Source organism: Protopterus annectens, chromosome 1.part0, assembly GCF_019279795.1.
Source record: "Protopterus annectens isolate FY-2018-M chromosome 1.part0, PAN1.0, whole genome shotgun sequence".
Lineage (NCBI taxonomy): Eukaryota > Metazoa > Chordata > Ceratodontiformes > Protopteridae > Protopterus > Protopterus annectens.
Window position 1 is genome coordinate 1,705,545,395 of NC_056725.1, and position 22,592 is coordinate 1,705,567,986.

The 22,592-nt window shown below is 43.0% G+C and overlaps 1 protein-coding gene across 1 annotated transcript in view; it reads right to left on the reverse strand.

Annotated features, from left to right (window-relative positions):
• The window catches only part of EPM2A (EPM2A glucan phosphatase, laforin), an 853,289-nt gene that overhangs the window by 687,828 nt on the left and 142,869 nt on the right, over positions 1–22,592 (reverse strand). The gene's annotated exons all lie outside the window — the stretch shown is intronic.

Consider the following 22,592-nt stretch of genomic DNA (forward strand, 5'->3'; position numbering starts at 1 on the left):
TTTGAGGCAATCTTTATGTAAGAGAATGATTTGGGTTTCATAGTTCCTCAGTCAAGAACAGGAAAAAATGTAGACTCAAGGGAAGGTTATATACAGTTGGATTGAGGGATGTAAAGAAGCAAGAAAGAATAGTAGAAAATGTTTTATTTTTTTAAATGCAACCTATATTAATTTTTATCATAAAAACAACTAATACAAATCAGCCATCATTTTGCATCAAGAAAATGCTCCAAGACTGATGCCATCAATCCACATCAAGTTTTATACATTTCTAAGTTTTCAGTTTACAACACAGTACATGCAAAGTACTTAACTAAACATTTATTTGTGAATGGTTTCCAACATCGAAATATCAATGCAATTAATGTAATTATAGAATTATTTATCAAAACCATTGGTATTAAAGGCAAGCAAAAGTATTATATTTCAGTTCCTGACAACCAAATCTTTGTATCTTCACCATGTGGTAAAACTTGCTCAGCGACCACCCATATTGAATTAATTACCTTATGCCACAGTGGTTTTACCTTTGGGCACTCCAATACCATATATAAATAACTTGCTACCTGCACCTACCAACTGACAGTACCAACAGATACTATTCATTCCTCTACCAATCTGTGAAATTGAAGAAGCATTAACTGCCAATTATATGCAAGCTTTATAAATATAAATCTGAATTACTCTGACTGACATACATGCATCAAAGCTTGCAAACAATTGTTCCATTCTTTCTAAGCAATTACATCCCTCAATCAAACTTAGCAAGCCTTTCTCATACTTTCAAGTAATGCCTCAAAAGAACCCAAGACTGTCAAGTAGAGGTATAAGCCTTAACTTATTTACAACACCTAAGGAGCCGAAGACCAGTTGGCTACTCTGTCTCCCGTAGTTGGTGATAAAACCTTTTGTGTAGCCTTGGGTTATGTTTTAACATATATCTTAACTTAAAATATTGCCAACGGAAGAGTATAGCTTGTGGAGAATGACCTCTCAGCTCGGTGTATGAAGCTATACCATTAACTGCAAAATCTCATACATTCCCGACAGAAAGAATCCCTGTCCTTATCCACTCTTATACCACAACATTGAAGTTCTAGGGTAAAAGGAAAGTACAGTTTTGTACCTACCATAAATGTAGATGTCCGAACTGGATAGCATCTGCAGTCATAACAAATGGGTTGTCCTGTCGTCAGGCAGCCCTTCGGTCGGCCGGATTCCAAAGTCTGGGTCCGGCTTCGGCTGATGTCGCACTTCACCCGACGTCATCTCTGCTGGTCTTCGGGTATAAAGGCATCAGCCGACGCCATTTTCCTCAGTGTTTCTTGCCCCAGATGCCAGTTGCCCTCTTGGAAGGCTAAATTTTGGATAAATGCCAATGTTTCCAAAAAAGTAGAAGGCAAACACAAAAATAAGCATGTATGTACATATATACAAACAAATACACCATAAGAGACTCCCCCCAGCTAGCTATTAGGAGGGTAAATACCCTAGGAGTACCACAGAGGGGAAGGAGGGTGGGTAATCCTGACTGCAGATGCTATCCAGTTCGGACATCTACATTTATGGTAGGTACAAAACTGTACTATGTCCTTCATGGATGCATCTGCAGTCATAACAAATGGGTAGAATACCATAGCCAAACTGGGGGTGGAGGAAGAAAAATTATGGTGTAGTTAGGATCCCTTGCAGTACAGTAGTGGCAAACCCTGCTCGGGATCTAGAGTATAGAGGTAAATTATAATGCTTGGCAAATGTATGCACGGAGGTCCAAGTAGCCGCCTCAATAATGTCCTTGGTTGCCACTCCTCGTAAGAAAGCTGTGGTAGTGGCTGTAGCCCTTGTAGAATGAGGTCTTATGTTCTGTGGAATTGGTTTTCCATGGAAGGAGTAACAGAATCTTATGCAATTTCCTATCCATTTGGAGATTGTCTGTTTGGAAATTGCTTTTCCTTCCCTTCCTGTTGCATAAGCTACTAAAAGCTGGTCAGTTTTTCTGTTACTTTTGGTTCTGTCCAGGTAGTAGCGTAACTGTCTATGTACATCCAAGGTATGCAGCAGTCTTTCGCCCCTGTTTTGTGGATTGGGAAAGAAGGTAGGTAGGTGGATTGCCTGGTTTAAAGACACTCTGGATACCACCTTAGGCATAAATGTAGGATTAGTTCTCATGGACACCCTATCTTGATGGAAGATTAGGAAGGGTTGCACTGCCATTAAGGCCTGTAGTTCGAAACCCTCCTTGCTGAGGTAATTGCCAGTAGGAAAGCAGTTTTCCATGACAGGTGTTGTAGATCTGCTGTTGCTGCTGGTTCAAACGGAGGGAGTGTCAACTTTTCTAGCACAAAGTTCAAGTCCCATGCTGGTAATGGTGGTTTCCTAGGAGGTTTTACATTCTTGATCCCTCTGAGGAACTGCCTGAGTAGAGGATGCGAAAAGACAGGTGGATCAAGCTGTATTCTGCTGAAATAGCTGATGCATGTATCTTGATGGAGGAATAGGACAGGCCTGTATGTAGAAGCTCTGCCAAGTACTCCAGAATGTTAGCAATATCTATGTTCGACACATCTTTTCCTCTTTCAGTACTCCAAATGACAAACCTTTTCCATTTTCCTGCATAGTTCCTTCTTGTTGAAGGTCTGCGGGCTTCAAGGATAATGTCTTTAACCCTTTGGGAAAGGTCTGGGTTGGTTGCTGCTATGTGATGTTCCAGGCCGTCAGTTGCAAGGTTTTTAGGTTTGGATGCATGATCTTGTAGTTGTTCTGAGTTAACATCAAAGGCATCAAGGTATTGACCACATTCTCTCCCGAGACATGCTCCTCAGTAATGGGTACCAGTGTTGTCTTGGCCAATTCGGAGCTATCAGGATTATCCTTGGACGTTCCTCTTTGATTTTCAGTAGTACCTTGTGCATCAAGGGAAGAGGTGGAAATGCATATGCTGTCAGGCCTTTCCATCTGAAGGATAGAGAGTCCACCTTCCATGCAAGTGGGTGGAATGTCCTTGTGCAGAATTTTTTGAGCTGGTGATTGAGTGGGGAAGCGAATAGATCTATTTGTGGCATTCCCCATTTCTTTGTGATGGCCTTGAAGATGTCCGGGTGTAGCATCCATTCGTGAGCATCCGAGGTGGTTCTGCTTAACATGTCTGCTAGGGTGTTCTCTTTTCCGGCACAAATATTGCCTGTAACTGGATGTTGTAGCCGAGAGCCAGATTCCAAAGGTCCAAAGTCATTCTGCATAGGGGGTATGAATGAGTGCCTCCCTGTTTGTTGATGTACCACATGACTGTGGTGTTGTCTGTCCTTATCATCAAATGGCCTTCTTTGAGGAATGGCCTGAATTTTTGGATTGCCAGTTTTACTGCCAGCATTTCTTTTTGGTTTATGTGCAGGTGCAGCTGGTCTTGAGTCCACAATCCTTGTATGCATTTGTCCAGCATGTGCGGCCCATCCTAGGTCTGAGGCGTCCGTTGTGATGGTTTGGCTTGCTCGAAAGTTGTGGAAGGGTAAGCCTGGGTTTGCCTGGCATGCTTGAGCCCACCATAGGAACTCCTGTTTTAGGCAGGGGATTAGTGGGATTTCTGTTTCTAAGCTGTGCCTGTGCTGAGACCATAAATTCTTTAGGTACCACTGTAGCTTTCTCATATGCAGTCTGGCATGTGGGACCAAGATTATGCATGATGCCATGAAGCCCAAGGCCTGCAGAACTTTTCTTGCTGTTAGTTTGTTCTGCTTTGTTAATGTCAAGAAGTAAAGAGGGAGTTCTTTTTGTTTTTCTGCAGTTAGGAATGCCATTTGTTTTACTGTGTCCAATTCCGCGCCCGAATGTTCTTGTTTGGGATGGTATCATCCTTGACTTTTGTAAATTGACTGTGTATCCCAGGGCTTGTAGCAAGTAAATGGACCCTTTGTAAATCTGTTGTCAGCTTGCTTTTGTTGTCCGCTTGTAACAGGCAGTCGTCCAGGTATGGATAAATTTGGATTCCCTGTAGTCTGCAGTGAGCGATTACTGATGCCAGGCATTTTGTGAATACTCTGGGCGCAGTAGATAAGCCAAAGGGCAATGCTGAGAATTGATAATGCTCTGATCCTGCAAGAAATCTGAGGTATCTTCTGCAATTTGGTTGAATGGGGACGTGCAGGTATGCCTCCTTGAGATCTAGAGTTACCAGCCAACACTCCTTGCCCAGCATGGGAAGAAGTTGCTGTAGGGTCAGCATTTTGAATTTCGGGACAATGATGTATGTGTTTAAGATGGACAGGTCGAGAATAGGTCTCCAACTTTTCTCTTCTTGGTACTAGGAAGAGTCTGGAGTAGAATCCTTTGCCCTGTTCTGTTATTGGTACTCTTTCCACAGCTCTCATCTTTGTTAATTCCGCTATCTGCTGTAGAGCTTCTATTTTTGATTTGGAGGTAGGTTTGGCATTCCTCTTTGTACTGGTAAGGTGTGGAAGTGGATAGCCTTGGTCTATGGTTTGCAAAATCCACTTGTCTTTTGTGATATAGTGCCAATTTTTCGAAAATAAGGCTAACTTTCCGCCTAAAGGTGCTGCTATTTGCTCCCTGGTAGGCGGTGTCAGAGCCAAGTCACTGTGATTGTCCTGTTGCAGTGGCAGTGGTTGTGTCTGTGCCTCGGTTATTGCCTTGCCACTGTCGTCCTCTGTAGGCACCTCCTCTGGATTGATTTCTGCCTCTAGAGCGTCTATTCCTGCCCCTTTGGGATCTTGTGGAGTCAGGAAAGGACCAATTTTGGCAGGCCAGTTCCTGCTAAACCTTGGGGGCTGAACCTGTAAGAAATCTTTAACTGTTTGTACAGATTTTGCCTTTTCTTCCATTTTCTTCATTACTTGCTGGGCAGGTGTACCAAATAGACTGGCCTTATCCATAGGAGCATCTAATAGCTTTGCTTTAACATGATCCGGTAAGACCTGTTCTTTCAACCATGCATGCCTTCTTATCACTGTGCCAGTCATGGCTGATCTAAATGAAGCCTCCAGTGCATCATAGCCACATTTTAAGGAATGGTTACTAACCTGTTGGATGTTATTCACCATTTCTAATACATATTTCTTATCTAAGGATTCATCAGAGGACAGTTTTTAGTTAACTGATCAAGCATAAACTCTTGGTATTGGATCATATGAAACTGACAGTTTAAAGCTCTAGCTGAGAGAGTAGCAGAGGTGTAAACTTTTTCCCCATCTCTCTAAGGACCTGGATTCCCTTTCAGACGCAGTAGGGTTCTTGCTGTGGTCGAGGCTACTGCCTTAGGCCCCTGGGATATAGTTTCGGGATCTGCAAGTGGGGCCTTGTATAGGTGGTGATGAGTGTCTGGCACCCTGTAAAATCTATCTGGTTTGGCAGGGGCTGGAGGTAAAGAATCAGGAGCAGTGCAAACATCATTAAATGCATCATCCACAACAGGCAGTACAGGAGGTATAGCTAAGGGCCTATGTTGTGGTAAGTGCAGAAAAGTCCTAAGCCTTTTTCTTGAATCTGAGAAATCTTGTCCCTGCCATTGGAATTGTTCTCTCATGGCATGTAAGGTTTCCCCAAAGGAAAATTCCTCTGGTGGAGAGGCAGCTGGAATGGATTCTTTAGCATCGGAATCTTCATAAGTAGAAAAAGGAGCCTCTGGCTGGTCTGTAATGTCTGAGTCATCCGCAGAATCATCAGAGGACACTGGCTCGCCGCGCTCTGCTCTAGGTCTCTTTTCTGGGGGCTGAGAGGCCCTGTCTGGGTGAGATTGGGATCCCCTAATTAAGGATATTAAATCTTCTGCCAGAGTAAGCATTTGTGAACTTGAAGTGGGCCTGTGTGAAGGGAGCTTAACAGGCACTGATTTAGCAGATTTGGCTGCTTTAGCCCTGGCAAAGGCCTTAATAGACATGGCTGCAGGAGGCCTAGCAGCACCACGTGCTGGGGTAGAGACATCCAAAGGGATGGTGTCTGATAAATCACTAGGAATCACAGTTGTAGGGAAAATTTCTGAGGCCGATTCAACTAAGGTAGCAGGAGCCTCAGTAGTAGTCATGGATTCGGCTGAAGATTGACCGGTTTTCTCGGTTTCGGCAGAAACAGAGACACTCGCGGCTTGCTTAACCGTGGTTTCGGCCGAAACCGCGGACCACGAGTGTCGGTCTTTTTCTTTGCGTTTTTTAACAATTTGGGTAGTCGGAGGATCTGACGGCATAATGTACGCAAAATCTGAGCCGAAAAACTGTTCAGCAAACTCCGACCGACGCCTAAGCGTTCGTCGGTTGAAGGAAGCACAGGCCGAACAGGCTGCTACGTCGTGGTCTGGGCCTAAGCAAGGCAGACAGTAAGAGTGGAAATCTTTATGAGGTATTTGTTTCCCACAAGTTAAACAGTTATTGACTTTTTCTGACATCGGCTGAGGCAAGAAAGAGTCCCCAATGGGGTACTTAGCTTTTTAGAAGTCTTCGAAGTAGTATTCGGTAGAAGTAATCTCTGGATCTGACCGACCGGCACTTGCGAACAGCTTCTGCTTCGGGCGCCACGCGGCAAGAAAGACTGAGGAAAATGGCGTTGGCTGATGCCTTTATACCCGAAGACCAGCAGAGATGACGTCGGGTGAAGTGCGACATCAGCCGAAGCCGGACCCAGACTTTGGAATCCGGCCGACCGAAGGGCTGCCTGACGACAGGACAACCCATTTGTTATGACTGCAGATGCATCCATGAAGGACATCTGCACATTAAAGTGTTACTCCATATTTCTGAAACCAATGATCCAGTCCTACTAGATCCCACACCCTGAATGAAGGAGTAACTACTTAAGTACAAAAGACAGTGCACATAAAATGTGGGAATTACCCATATCGGCCTGACCTTTTGTCCATCTCAACAGTAAAATCATCTCATAGATGCCACCCCACACACAAAAAAAAATATTGGGAGACCAACTCTTCTTTTAATGTGATAACTATATGTTCTTTCCTTTCTTGGAAGTTTTTCCTCACATATATAATTGCCCACCATCTTTTCATACACCTCCAGGAAGGCAGCCATGGGAGATATCTTTCAATATGCAAAATTCAAGGTAAACTAAACATTTGTATTACCTATATTCTTCTTAAGAAAAGCAAAGATAAACCCTTGAGCATATCCTACTTGCCTTGAATAAACTTTATTACAGTCCAGCACAAAAAAGAGAGAGCACACAGGGCAACAACAGTTCAGTAATTTATTCCAGTTCAGTAAGCGCTTTCACATCTCAACGGATGCTTCATCAGACTTTAATGAACAAATTACACAAAAATACTTCCTTTTATAGGTGCATCAATTAATCAAAATCCAATTAAGCACATTACACATATTTAAAGGTACATATATATATATATATATATATATATATATATATATATATATATATATATATATATCAATATACAAAATTAAAAACCTACTAAGAGAAACAATTTAAAAACTTTTTAGAAATGTATAACTAAATTTTATTACACCTAACATAATTATAAAAAATATATATTAATAATACACACTAAAAAATCACTTGGAACAAAGAAATTTATATATCAATGCTTCAATGATCTCTCAGATAAAAAAGGATTTAATACTATTTTGTCATTGAGGCCATAATCCTTGTCTGCCTGCATCCGAACAATCCATTTAACTTCATGTTGTTCTGTACGAGCCCTAAAATTACCCAACCTACATGTCCTAGGCACTACCTCAAGTACTAAATAAACAAATCTACGAGTGGTATTATTCTGTAAAATATGCCTTGCTAACGCATTTCCCTCATCCTCTCTATTAATAGCATAAACATGTTCTCTCACCCTGTCTCTCAAAGTACGATTTGTTATACCTATATAAAAACTTGGACATTTTATGCAGTAAGCTAAATAGTCTTGCAATCAGCATAATGCTTGAAAACATAGCTATAATGAGTGGAGGGGTGTACAAACTCATTTGTATTACACATATATTGACAATGATTACATCCCCCTACAAGCAAATGTACCTTGTTGTTTAGATTCAACTCTCTTTGACAAACTCATATTGTCATTACAACATAGCAGTCTCTTAAGAGACTTAGTATTCCGATATAAGAAGCTTGGCCTTTCTCCAACTATATTTTTCAGTTTCTCATCATTAATAATTTTGGTTATGGTCCTATTACTGCTGGTGTACTGTAAGGTCACTCTACATCTATGGGAATTGCTGTTCTTATTGGGAATATATGTGGGATTTCAATTTGCTGAATTCTTACAAAAAATAGGTCTCCCTTTGTTAGATCTATCAATAAAATCTGGGTTCCTCAGTTTTACATATTCTGTTTGTTTATAACCTCTTTCCATAAAATCATTCTGTAAGATATTTAAAGCTCTATTATATGCTGTATGTAAGCAAGTGCTGGACTTCATATTTTTATTGAGAGGAGCTTTATTCACCAGCTACTTGTTATATTTATCATAAACTTTATTACAGGTTTAATATCCACTTCTACCATCTTTGTCATATCCAGAATAACCCTACTACTCACATTATTGCAGTTATCAACAATTCCCAAGGGAACTTCCATCTTTGCTCTCAGGAGGGACATAGCCTTACTAGTCAAGGGGAGCATAATGTATTTTTCTCACATTTATCCTCAAATCTATTATGTCAGCAAATTTTACGTAGGGTTTGAAGAAGACGATTAGACTGAGTATTTTGGTCATTAAGCTATATGACAAAATTGCCCGCATGCCCAGCAGAAAAGAAGACTTCTAGACCCATACATTAGTGCTGTATTTACCACTTACTTTTGCCAGCCATTGCTCCATGACCCAAACTATAAGAACAAGTAACAGAGGAGAAAGGGGCAATATTGCAGAGTCCCAGTTTGAAGATCTTACAGAATTAGAATAAACATATTCAGATCGGTTCACATATAACAACTTACACCAATGGACAAACTCCTCCAGAAAAACTATTATACACACAGCCAGGTACATAAACTCCCACCTGACCAAGCCAAAGGCCTTATTATAATCCAGCATTAATGCCGCCACAGGTAAATAAAGTTTCCTACAGATTGACTGAATACTTAACCAAAACCATAATAAATCCGGTCCTCCCACCCTTCCTTTAATAAATCCTAGGGATTCACACCCACCAAACTAATTATAACCTTCTTCAATCTGTAGGCAATTTTGTTTTTACAAAATCTTAGCTCTGTCTAAACAATACAATTGGTCTGTGGTTTGAGGCCAAATTTGGGTTCTTAAATGGCTTAGATAACATAATGAAAAGACAGTATGGCTGTCTTTGCTCTAGTCAAGTCTGGCAAGAGATATTCCTAATTACTTGCCCAAGTGTACAGTCCTAGTAAAGGTGGCCCTAATGTTTTTTTTTTAAATGCCACATAAAAAATATCAGATGATTGGGAAAGCACAAGGTTTAGATGGCCTTTAGGGAATCCATCTATCGCCATATAAATTTCAGTTAAAGATGGAGGTTGTCTTGTAAATCATAACGATACTGTGGTACATTAGCCAATGACAAATCCTGAAGAAAAATAATCTAGTTTTGTTTGAATCACACTGGACCACTTAATCAATGTACACATGCATTTCTCCACCAACATATTTCTCTCTTCAGGGTCTGCACATAGATATTCCCTAGATTTCTTTAACATCTGGATACTATACAACAGAAGGAAGAAACTGTTGCAGAAAAGAGGAAAATCCCAGAATGCAAAAAACTCCATTACCAGTCTCAGTAAGAAGCTGAGATCCCTCATAAAATCCTCAAAAGCTAGTTACAAAAATAAAATTGCCAAAGATTCCAAAGACAGCCAGAAGGCATTCTATAGTTATGTCAAGAATCTAAATGGCAATGCTCAGATCTGCGCTGAGCTACAACAAAATGGCATTAAGTATACTGATCCCAAGGATATTGCCAATATCTTGGCAGATCGATTTAGTACCAAATTCACCCCCCTCACCCCCTAAAGGGCCCATCTCAATACCAAAAGATTGCCAAATTCCAGTAATCACGGCCACACAGGTAGAAACTGCACTCTCCAAAGCCAAGAATACAGCATCCATGGGACCAGATGACATCCCGGGCTGTGTACTACATGAACTACAAAAAGAACTGGCACCTCACCTAAGTGTCATGTTTAATCATAGCCTCACCTCAGGCTTCATGCCCACTGAGTGGTGCACAGCTACAGTTATCCCACTCCACAAGGGGGGAATCCACCTTGGATCCCGGGAACTACCGTCCCATCAGTCTGACGAGCCTGATCTGCAAGGGCATGGAACGCATTATCATGTAACTTATAAACAAAGACATTGGCAACCTTCAAACACTGGACCCCACCCAGTTTGGGTTCGTGAAGGGCCGATCCTGTCTCCTGAACCTGATTGACTTCTTCAAATCAGTCTCCAGAGCTGTGGATGAGGGTAAGGTGGTCCACACAGCCTATTTGGACCTCACCAAGGCCTTCAACACCATCCCCCACTCTGAAATCATAGATAAACTTACTCAGCTGGGCATAAATCCCTACGTCACTCATTGGGTTGCCAACTGGATTACTAACAGAACCCAGACTGTAAAAAGTACAGTTGTGTACACTTACCATAAATGTAGATGTTCGAGTGTATTCACTGTTGCAGTCATTACATTTGGGTTATCTGCCCACAGGTAGCCCTCAGCCCACCTGATTATCAAAGTCTTGGGTCCTGCGTTGGATGCTGTCTCTTCTTCCATGACGTCAGGTAGTCAGGGGTATAAAGCATGCAGTTGACGCCATTACATCAGCTTTTCTTGCCCCAAACGTCAGGTGCCCCCATAATGGGAAGCAATTATATACAAGGTTACACCTCCAAAAAAAGCAAATACACCAGAAAGCTTAAATACAGTAAACCAGAAGAAAGGTATAGGTAATAAAAGTCAGGGGGCTGGAGCGAGGGTAACCAAAACTGCAACAGTGAATACACTTGAACATCTACATTTATGGTAAGTGTACACAACTGTACTATGTTCTTCGTGTTTCACTGTTGCAGTCATTACATTTGGGTAGATTTGCAAAGCTAAGGAAGGGAGTAGGCAGATAGAGAGCATTAGGACCAGCTATTAAGCCCTGCAAGACTGCAGTGGCAAAACCAGCTCTGGATTTAGAAAAAATAGGCAAGTGGTAATGCTTGGTGAAGGTATGAACAGAGCTCCAGGTAGCAGCTTCTAGGATGTCTCTGGTAGGAACACCTCTGAGAAAGGCTGTTGAGGTAGATGCAGCCCTGGTGGAATGTGATCTTATCCCCTGTGGGGTAGGTTTTCCATGGTGCTTATAGCAGAAATTAATGCAATGGCCTATCCACTTAGAAATGGTTTGCTTTGAAATGGCCTTCCCCTCTGCCCCTGCAGCAAAGGCAACTAGCAGCTGTTCAGTTTTCCTGAGAGCCTTAGTCCTGTCCAAATAAAATCTAAGTTGTCTGTGCATGTCCAAAGAGTGCAGTATTCATTCTCCTTTGTTCTGTGGATTAGAAAAGAAGGTTGGCAAATGAATGGACTGATTAAGGGCCACACTGGATACCACTTCAGGCATAAAGGAAGGATTGGTCCTGAGGGACACCCTGTCTGCATGAAAGATGATGAATGGCTCCACTGCCATGAGGGCCTGTAATTCAGACACTCTTCTTGCTGAAGTGATGACTAGAAGGAAGGCTGTTTTCCAAAAAAGGAATTTCAACTCTGCAGTTGCAGCTGGATCAAAAGGAGGTAGAGTGAGCTTTTCCAATACAAAGTTAAGGTCCCAGGCTGGAGCAGGAGCTCTCCTGGCTGGTCTTAAACTGTTGGCCCCTCTGAGGAATTGCTTCAGCAGGGGGTGAGAGAAGAGGGGTGGCTCAGTATTATAATGTGCTGAAATGGCTAAGGCATGAATTTTAATAGATGAGAAGGAAAGACCCTTGTGGAACATCTCTGTTAAGTATTGAAGAAGATGCGGTAAACTGGGCACTGTTGTGCCCATCCCCTGTGTCTGACTCCAGGAACAGTATCTTTTCCACTTTTCAGCATAGGGTTTTCTAGTAGTAGACCTCCTTGCCTCCAGAATGACATCCAGCACTTGCTTACTGAGAGATGGTATTGGAGAGCTCAGGTAATTAGCCATGCTGCAAGGTTCAGGATTTGAAGCTGGGGGTGCAGAATCTGGCCCTCCGGCTAGCGCAGCAGGGAAGGGGTCTGAGGCAGGAGCCATGCTTCCAGCAGTGACATACTACGCAAGAGGGGGTACACCAGTGTTGGCGTGGCCAGTTTGGTACAATGAGTATTGTCTTTGGTTTGTCCTGTTTGATCTTTAGCAGAACATTCGAGAGGAGAGGCAGAGAGGGAAAGGCATAAACTGAGAGGCTTTCCCAGGTAAAGGACAGGGCATCCACTTTCCAAGCTGGTCTGTGGGGAGTCCTTGTGCAGAATTTGTCCAACTGTTAGTTCTGAGGGGAAGCAAACAGGTCTATCTCTGGGTTCCCCCATTTGTTTCTCAAAATGTTGAATATCTTTGGCTCCAGTTTCCACTGGTGTGGGTCCATGAGATTTCTGCTTAGGTCATTTGCCAGTGAATTTAGCTTGCCTGGCAGGAATTGAGCTTGTAGTTGCACTTGGTAGCTCAAGGCTGTGTTCCACAGAGCCATGGCTAGTCTGCAGAGAGGATACAAGTGGGCTCCCCCCTTGCTTGTTTATGTACCACATAACAGTGGTGTTGTCTGTCTTTACCAATAATTGTCCTAGAAGAATGTGGTCATTGAAAGCTGTCAGAGAATTCTGTACAGCTAACATTTCTTTTTGATTGATATGCAGGTCCATTTGACTCTGGTCCCATTTGCCCCGAATGCACTGCCCTGCCAAGTGATTCCCCCATGCATAGTCTGATGCGTCTGTTGTTAAGGTTTGGGTGGCAGGGGGTAGAGTGAATGGCAGCCCCTTGTTGTGGTAGCAGGCCTCTGCCCACCAAATTAACTCTGTCTTTATACAAGGAATGATAGGAATAATCGATTCCAGGTCCTGAGAATGTTGACACCATAGGCTTTTTAGATACCATTATAGTTTCCTTATATGCAGTCTTGCATATGTAATTAGTAGGATGCAAGAGGCCATGAACCCCAGGGCTTGCAGTATTTTTCTTGCAGATAGCTGGGTCTTTGTGGCAGTAGTTTAAAGTAGGTTGTCAAATAAACTTGTTTCTCTGGCGTGAGGTAGGCCATCTGGGAAGTTGTGTTCAAGCTTGCTCCCAGGAATACAATTTGTTGGCAGGGTACTAGGTGAGATTTCTTTTCATTTATGGTGTACCCCAGTGAGGTTAGCAGTGTCTTTACAAATGCCAGATGATTTAATAGTATGTCCTGGCTTTCTGCCTGAATTAGACAATCATCCAGGTATGGGTATATTTGAATATTTCTTTGCCTGCAGAATGCAATGACTGGAGCTAGGCACTTTGTGAATACCCTGGGTGCAGTAGATAAGCCAAAGGGCAGTGCAGAGAACTGATGGTGCACGTAGCCTTCTCTGAAGCATAGGTATTTTCTCCAAGATTCCCTTATTGGAATGTGCAGGTAAGCTTCCTTCAAGTCCAATGTTGCCAACCAGACATTTTTGCCTAGCATGGGAAGCAGCTGATGAAGAGTTAGCATTTTGAATTTTGGGATTACCAAACAGGTGTTTAGAATAGAGAGGTCCAGGATAGGACGCCAGGAGTTGTCTTTTCTGGGTACCAGGAAAAGTCTTGAGTAAAAACCTTGTCCACATACCTCTGCTGGGACAGGCTGAATAGCCCTGATACTTAAAAGAGAGAGAACCTGCTGTTGAGCCTCTGCCCACAGATTTGGGGGTAGGTCTGGCCAACTGTTTGGGGTTGGTAAGGTGTGGAAGTGGCATCTGTATCCTTGGGAAACTATATTTAAAACCCATTTGTCTTGGGTAATGAGGACGATCTTTCCCCCTAAGGAACAGACAATTGAGCAGGGCTTGGAAAGTTTAAGGTTAAGTCATTGTAACAGTTTACCATGGGGGGAGTCTTACTACTTCCAGCTTTCAAAGTGGGAGCCCCCCACTGCTTAGGCCTGTGAGTACCTTCAGTCTGTAGCCTAGGTGGTCTGCTGTTCCTGGGTTTGGACTGAGAAGGCCTGGAAGAGACAGGAAAGGACCAATTCTTAGAAGGCCAATGGCTACTAAATATGGGAGGCTGTACTTGCAGGAAATCTTTAACAGTCTGCATAGATTTAGCTTTTTCATCCATCTTTTTAAGTACTTCTTCTGCTTTGTTGCCAAACAGGCGGTCTTGGTTTAAGGGAGCATCCAGTAATTTAGCTTTAACATGATCTGGCAAATTTTTCTCCTTAAGCCAAGCATTCCTTCTAAGAACAGACCCAGTGACAGCCACCCTGCAAGATGCTTCTAAAGAGTCAAAACCACATTGCAAAGTATGTTTGCCAACTTGTTCAGCAGAATGCATTAAATCCTGTAATTCTTTATTTTCAGCACAGTCAGGAATCAACATCATTTTCTGTTTAAGTAGCCCAGTAGTATGCTTCTGATACTTACTGGTAGTTTAAGGCCCTAATGGCCAAAGTAGCAGAAGTGTATACCTTCTTACCCCATCTGTCCAGGGCCCTGGAATCTCTATCAGAGGGGTAGGGTTTTTGGCAGTAGCAGCCTTAATGCCTTTGGGTCCCTGTGAAATGGTCTCTGGGTCTGCAGTAGGATTCTTAAAGAGGAACTTGTGAGAGTCAGGTACTCTGTAATACCGGTCAGGTTTCCTGGGAGCCGGAAGTACAGTATCTGGGGCCAGGCTAGATTCTAAGAAGGCATTATCTACAATATCCAGTACAGGAGGGATAGCTAAGGGCCTGTGTTGAGGTAGGAGTAAGAATTCCCTAAGCCTCTTTTTGGAGTCAGAGTAAACCTGGCTTTCCCAGCGGAAATGCTCCCTAAGAGTGTGCAAGGTTTCACCAAGATAAAAATCTTCTGGAGGGGAAGCAGAGGGTATGGAGTCCTCTGCATCAGAATCCTCATAGATAGATATGGGAAAATCCTGGACATCAGAAGAAACAGAAATTTCAGAATCCTAATCAGAAGGAAAATCAGTTCTAGGTCTCTTAGAGGGAGAAGGCTGGCTTCCCCCAATTAGAGTAATGAGGTCTTCAGCTATTCTGATCATTTGTTTTTTAGGCATAAGGGCCTGACCATGCAGTTTGGACGTCGTTTTTTTAGGCGTGGGTCAAGTTTTAGGCCTTGAAGAAGATGGCGTCAGTTTGAGATGTAAGTCAGTAGGCCTGAATACCCTCAGAAGCCGGTGCCTGCACAGCGGCTCCCGACCCATCCAAGGTAAAGACATCCGCAGGTTCCATAGTCGAAGAAGCATCTCGCAGCATACCAGACTCTGAATGGGTCTCAGTAGGGGCCTGAGTATCTGAAGTAGTGGGTATCAGGGGCTGCGAAAGCGCCTCACTGAATACCAGCGAATGGACGAATAGCTTAATGAAAGCGGCAGCGGCAGCTTTGGACCTATGTGGTCTATCTCTGTCTTTATCTTTACATTTTTTCGGAATGTTGGTAGTCGGATGGCTTACTGAAGCCATTTCAGGATAATTAAACAGAGTACCGAAATAGTTTGATGCAAAAATGTACCAATGACGAATAGTTCAAGGATTGAATAAGGCACAAAACCGACAGCGAGGGAAGTCGTGGTCTGGGCCTAAGCAAGGAATGCAGTACGAATGAAAATCTTTATGAAGTATTTGCTTTCCACAAGTAATACAATTGTTAACTTTTACTGACATTGGTTTAGAGCAAGAAAAAGGATCCCCAACGGGGTACTTAGCTTTTTGGAAGACTTCGGTTCTGAAACTCGAAAACGAAAATTTCAGGAGTCGGACAGCCGGCACTTGCGAACTGCTTCTGCTTTAGGCACTGCACAGCAAAAAAGACTGATGTAATGGCGTCGGCTGCATGCTTTATACCCCTGCCTACCGGATGTCATGGAAGAAGAGACAGCATCAGACGCAGGACCCAAGACTTTGATAATCAGGCCGACAGAGCTACCTGCAGGCAAATAACCCAAATGTAATAACTGCAACAGTGAAACACGAAGAACATGTAGACTACTCCAAATCCAGCTCCAGACAAGTGACAAGTGGAGTACCTCAGGGTTCAGTCCTGGGACCACTCTTGTTTGGCATCTACTTCTCTGAAGTACAGGCCAACACTAAGGGACTCTGGCTAACAAAGTTCTCAGATGACTGCAAACTGGGAGCCATTACTGAATCCCCAAATGATGTGGATATTCTACAAAAGGGCCTTACAGAAACAGATGCTTGGTACCAGAGCCATGGGCTAATACTTAATGCCAAGAAATGTATAGTTATCCCCTTTGGAAAAAAAACATGTACCCATGAATTACCACATAGATGGCAGTACACTAAACATCTAAAGTGTGATGAGACTTAGGGACACAGGTGGACAGTGGTCTCACCTTCGATAACCACATCACCACATTAGTCAGGAAATCCTTCTATGTGGCACACTTCATCACTAAGGGATTTTCATACAGAAAAATGGAGGTCATTGTCCTACTGTACTCATCCCTCATTAGACCCATTATAGAGTATAACGCCCCATTTGGTATGTACCTCACAAGACATCTGCAACAGCTGGAAAGGACGCAGAAATGCCTCACTAAAAGAATCACAGGCCTAAAGCAGATCCCATATGCTGACCATCAAAAAAAAACTCCAGCTATACTCTGTGGCATATCGTCTACTCAGAGGCAATCTCTGCTTAACATACAAGGACATGTTAAACCCTGAGCTGTTGAATATGCTCCACTTAAAGAAATCCCAATCCCTTACAGCCACACACTCCAGGGATCTAAACTTTGTCATCACAATGAACAAAACATGGAGGGATAGGTTCCTGACCCAGAGACTCCCCATACTCTGGAACAGACTGCCCATACATGTCAAGCAGAGAACCTCCTTGGCCCTCTCCAAAAAGGAACCTTGACGATTGGATGGGAGATAGGAAATTCACCCCGGGATCATGTCAATCGCCCTGCTAGACAGGGGTCCAGGGAAGTAAATATTGTGAGAAGAAATATCCAGGGAATCGTTATGGCTAGGCTTGTATAGGCCCTAGGGCTGATAGCCTAGAACCAACCTATGAACGTATGGATATAGAACTCCTGACTCTTTTCTCTACAAGTCTTGGCTAACCACCTTTTAAGATGTTAATCCTCTAGCCCATTAAAATAACATACCACCCCATCTGTCTGTTTCTTTTATTTAACCCCCTGAGCTCCCATAATAATGCTTCAGCCCTTTTACCTCACACTTTCATCTTGGGTCTATTCTGCCTATCTTCCCCCCCTCTTCTGTTATCCTATCCAATCCCATCCCTGCATAACTTGAACATCTTCCATTATACAGCCACATTGTTTTTTAATATGTTCAATATTCCTCCAATAATCTAAAAAATATAATTTTCACACCTATCAGTGAAGCCAGCCTTTGCAAGTAACAATGGATTAAAATTCCACTGAAAAAAAATTACTTGTTTCACCAAGACAAAATACACTTCACAAGAGCATGATCTCTCAGGAGTGTTGCTTCAGTATTGATCTCCCTTACCTGCTACAGCACAGTCTCATTTATAAACCACATATCCAGCCAACTTGCCACATCTAATGATGGCACATAGAAGGTGTAGCCCCCTAGCTCTGAATAATGCGCCATCGAAACATTGCAAAGACTAAATCCCTCTACTAATGTGTGTAAATACCAGGCAGCATTTGGCTGCCTAATCCTCACAGTTATGATTTTTGTCAAGCTCTGGGTCTATAACCAAATTAACCCCTTCCTCCACCATTACCATGGTTACTGCAGCTGGGTCCCCTCTCATCAGTATTTGTTCCATAAAAGTTGGCCAAAACAACCTTACCAAATCCAGTTTTGTAACCCCAACACAAGCCATCTATCCTGTTTATTTTGAAAGAATTGTAAGACCATTCATCCAAATGAATGATGCAGAAAAAGTGCTACCCCTCTTTTGACAACATGGCATAACTCACAAGACCTGGCCATTTTGACCCAAAACTTTGAGCACACTTATTTTTAATTTTAATCTCCAAAAAAAAAAAAACAAATGGGCAAAAACATCCAATATATTTCAATATTGCTGTAACCTGCATCAGGGTTGATGCCCCTTTTACATTCCAATTAATGCATGTAAAATCCATAGAAGGCTGATGCAACAGATTCCCAATCCCCTGGAATACAAAACCAAAGGCTGAAGAGTTAGGCATCACATTAAATAATGTAATGCAGGAATAGTGCTATTCCTGCACGGAGTGGTTCGTGTCCTTGTAGCATTAGCATTAACAGCAGCGTGCCTTGCATATTCATGAAGGCATGCTACTATTAAGGCTAAATGGCCACAAACAGTGAATGAGTGCAGGGGGCATGTTTAAGTAGTGCACAGACACTGAACACACCCCCTGCCCTCAAAGTGCCATACGGCAAGTATTTTAGTGTCCACGGACACGGAAATGAAATTAAAATGAGTATTTCAGTGTCCACAGACAATGCAATAGCTCAGGGAGCAAGAAACAATGCAGGGGGTGTGTGACAGGTTCTGTCACACACACCCTGCATTGTAAAAGTGCCATACGGCACTTTGCAAGTGCTGTCAGTGTCTGGGGACACTGACAGCTAATAAAATAGCTCATGTCAGTGTCTGCGGATACTGAAATAGCCAGCAGATTATGAAGTAAATGCAGGGGTGTGTGACAGGTTCTGTCACACATCCCCTACATTGTAAAAGTGCTGTATGGCCATAGCCGTCGTCAACTGTACAGGTTTCTGCAGAATGCCCAGATGCCTGCCTCACATACCAGTCAAACTCCTAGAGTAACAAAGCTAAACAAGGACATAAATAGTTACATTATTTTTATTTTTCCATACTAAGGCAGGTTTAACCGTAGCTGAGCGAGTGTGCCCATTATGGCCCTCTGCCCAGCATTGTTTAAACATCCCAGAGGAGATATATAAAAATATGCAGCTGAAATTCACAAACCAAGAGAGTGTAGTGGTTAGAGTCCCGGCTTTACATACAAGTATTTATACAGTTTGAGTACCACGACAGGCAATTTACTTTTACATGGGAAAGCAGTGGTAAAATCATTATTCTCATCTTAAAGCATGTAGTAATTGATTTTTGTCAAACAGGGTAGTTTAGCTGGTGTAAAATGGAAGTGTGAGTGCATATAACATGTGAAACCACCCATGTATACACAAGTGTACCATACAGTATAGTCACACCCCTTGCTAATGTAAAGAAAGCACGTACATGGATGTCATATAAAGTAAATCATATACACTTACTAAATGAAATCATTAGTCTGATAATTTTTTAAAAATGAAAAGTGAGCAATGGTTAGCAAAGCTCAGTTATGCTTATCAGGTTTAAGCGTTGCTTAAACGTGAATGCTAAGCAGCAGGTAGCTCAGCTAACTGGATTTGCACATTGTTAAGCAGTGCTCAGCAATTACCCCTTTAAGCACTGTTCAACCTAGCTTAGCGGATTTGCTCACTGCTTAGCTGAGCTTAATATGTTCAAAATGGTCCAATGATGGCAAAGGGCTGGAATATCGCCTTATTTAAATGGTGCAGGTGGGAATACAGCCAGAATCTGTTATAGTTCATCTGTGCAGGTACTGTGGCTGGTGTAGGTGAAGGAGCGGGCTATCAGGCACAGCGCTGGAGCATTCAGGAGTCCAGGGTCATGGCTGGACTTCTGGTAGAAAACCATGAGGAGAGACTGCTGCAGGGCCAGTAGTAGGGCTCACAATACAAGCAGAAGCCTGGGACCGTCTTGCACGTGACCTCACCAGTGCTACCGGCATCCCCTGAAGTAATGAGTAGGTACAGCACCACTATGCTGATCTAAAGCAGAGGAGGGGGGGCTTTTGGCCCAGTGGATCCAAGATGCACTGGCACAGAATGCTCCAGTAGTGAGTAAGTATCACTATCAAATAGTCTGTAGCAAATACTTGCCTAAGAATGTGATAGACAGGTATGCAAAACATTTTCTCCCCTACAACTGCAGCAGAGAGGGCTAGTAACATAGAAGCCCATTCCAACAGACTGCTGAGGCTGTGCCAACAGGCTGGTGAGTACAAAAATCTATTTTGCAGTATAGTGTGCAAATAGCTAAGAAGGAGTACATTGCCTACTTCTAGTAGGTAAACTGTTACTGTGTTAATTGAATAAATAAAAAAAGTTTGACCAACTAATATTGATGTGCAATGAAGATCCCTACAAAAAAATCGGTTGCATTTATTCTGGTATGTTGTTGTAGACATATAGAATGTAGACAGGTTCTTCACAGAAAATATGACTGTGACAGCATTCATTAACTGAGGTTGTTCTGTGAACCAGCTATTTTAGAAAAACGGTAGATGCCAGAGCTGTAAAACAAGATACAACTGAAATGTGAAATATATACTGCACTAAGCTCTGAACCCTGAATAGTAATGTGTAAAGTTTCAAAGTGTGTTCCATGCAGCATTGCCTTGTGTTAACCTTTGCTTTCTAGATTGCAGTAATCCAAAGAATTAATGCACAGTACAATAACTGTCATGCATGCATCACAGGATTACAAGTTCAGACTGTCTAACCAAGAGACTATAAGGCAGAAACCAGTGAAACAAGAAACAGCAGTTCACCAGTAGCTCAGTGTCATGAGAAATAGCTTAGTTGTTAAGTTTGCACATCCAGACATGGTTTGAATCCAGGGAGTTGTACTACGATGTGTGCATATCTACACACAAGGAATCAGGAATAAATGTAAAAACAGTCCGGTAGTGTTAACAGATATTTTTACACAGGTTTTACAGGTAAGGAAATGTTGGTAGTAGCTATATGAAGGATATACTAATCGACTGTGTAGAACTGTTCAACTGTCCCACCACATGCCTGCAAATGACACCAGGATAGGTCCGCACAACATGCACTCTGCCCGATACATGTCTCTCAAGTGTCACGCTGTCAAGGCTAGTGGTCACTGCTGCAAATAACCCTAGACACAGATAGGAAACCAGTTGAAGTATGCCAGTAGCACACTCACATAACAGCATTCCAGGGTACCCCGCCTGTGCCAGATATGTAACCCTGACATGTATGAGTCCCCTCCAGTCATGTACCCAGAGTTATCACAGTTTGCCCCATACCATTCCAGGCTGACAGTTTAATAGGTATGTGTGTGCTGCAGAAGCTATGGGCCATAGGCAGATGTAATGTGAGGGCAGACCCATAGAGTATTGAGCAATACTGCTGTGGAAAATAGAAGCATAAACAGTTGTTAAAGGACTTTTTGTCTCTCACCCCACCCCTCATCTGCATCAATACTATAATTCATATACTATGCGTATGTTTTTCTCCAAACCTAATGTTGGGACTTGTGTTCTATTATTGTTCATATATTTGATTGGTTGCATGTTAACATACCTTGTTCAAATACCATTGTTGGTGGCCTATTGCCGTCAATGTTACTGGCATGCTGTTATGATACATAATCTTGTTCCATTTATACAGGTGTTTGTTTTGCTGTGCAACTGTTTCAAATTTGTTTTATGGGGTGAATTGGAACACCCTTACATGCTGTTACAACTAATCATGAAATGTGTTGCTCATAACTAACCAACATATTTTTTAATACTTCAACACCATAGCAAGTCTGGGAAAGCAGATCCTGGCAGATCTGCCTGTCCTGCCTCATCTGGCCATGGCACCGGGCCCCAGCGCGTCTGTGACCCAACCCAGGACTTCCTCATCTGCTGGTCCTGCACCACCTTCGGGTGGAACCACCTCAGGGGATGGCACCCGTCCCCCTCTCGAAGCGGGTGCGGTCAGGAGCCTGTCACCAGCAGTCAGTTCCGGGGTTTGGTGCGCAGCGCCATCTGAGCAGAGTTCGGTGGGCAGCTGCACCAGATTGAGGGCTGCCTGGTGCACCTCAAGGGGCAGGCTACCCCTCCTGTCCAGCCCCCAGCACAGCCACTAAAGGGGCCATGAAGGAGCAGTGGTGACTGCCCATGGGTGGGGACCTCCGTCCTACTGTATCCATATGACGGCTCATGGACTTCGGATTCCCAACCACCCTCCGCTTCAAAGGTGTTTACCCCCTCATGTGCCATATACCGCCCCTATCTGCTGTCTTGTCTGTCTGCAAATGCAACCTATCCCACCCAACCTACCTCCCCAAACATACCTACAGCCTTCCCCAACATCCCACTCTCAACTTAAAAAAAGTGGGGGGGGCATCTGTCCCACAAAAAAAAAAAAAAAAAAATAGCCCCATACTTAGCTCTACATTTTGCCCCCATGTACAGTGAAACTAATCAATCAACCCACAGATTACTCTGCAAATGTCTGTCGCCAACACCCCTCCCTGTGGGATGTGAGGCTGTAAATTCCAAATTCTACGCATTTAATTCACATTTGTTGCTGCTGAAGAAATGTAGAGCTATGGTACTTTCCTACACCCGTCCTGCACAGCCCTAGCTGCTTTTTATGT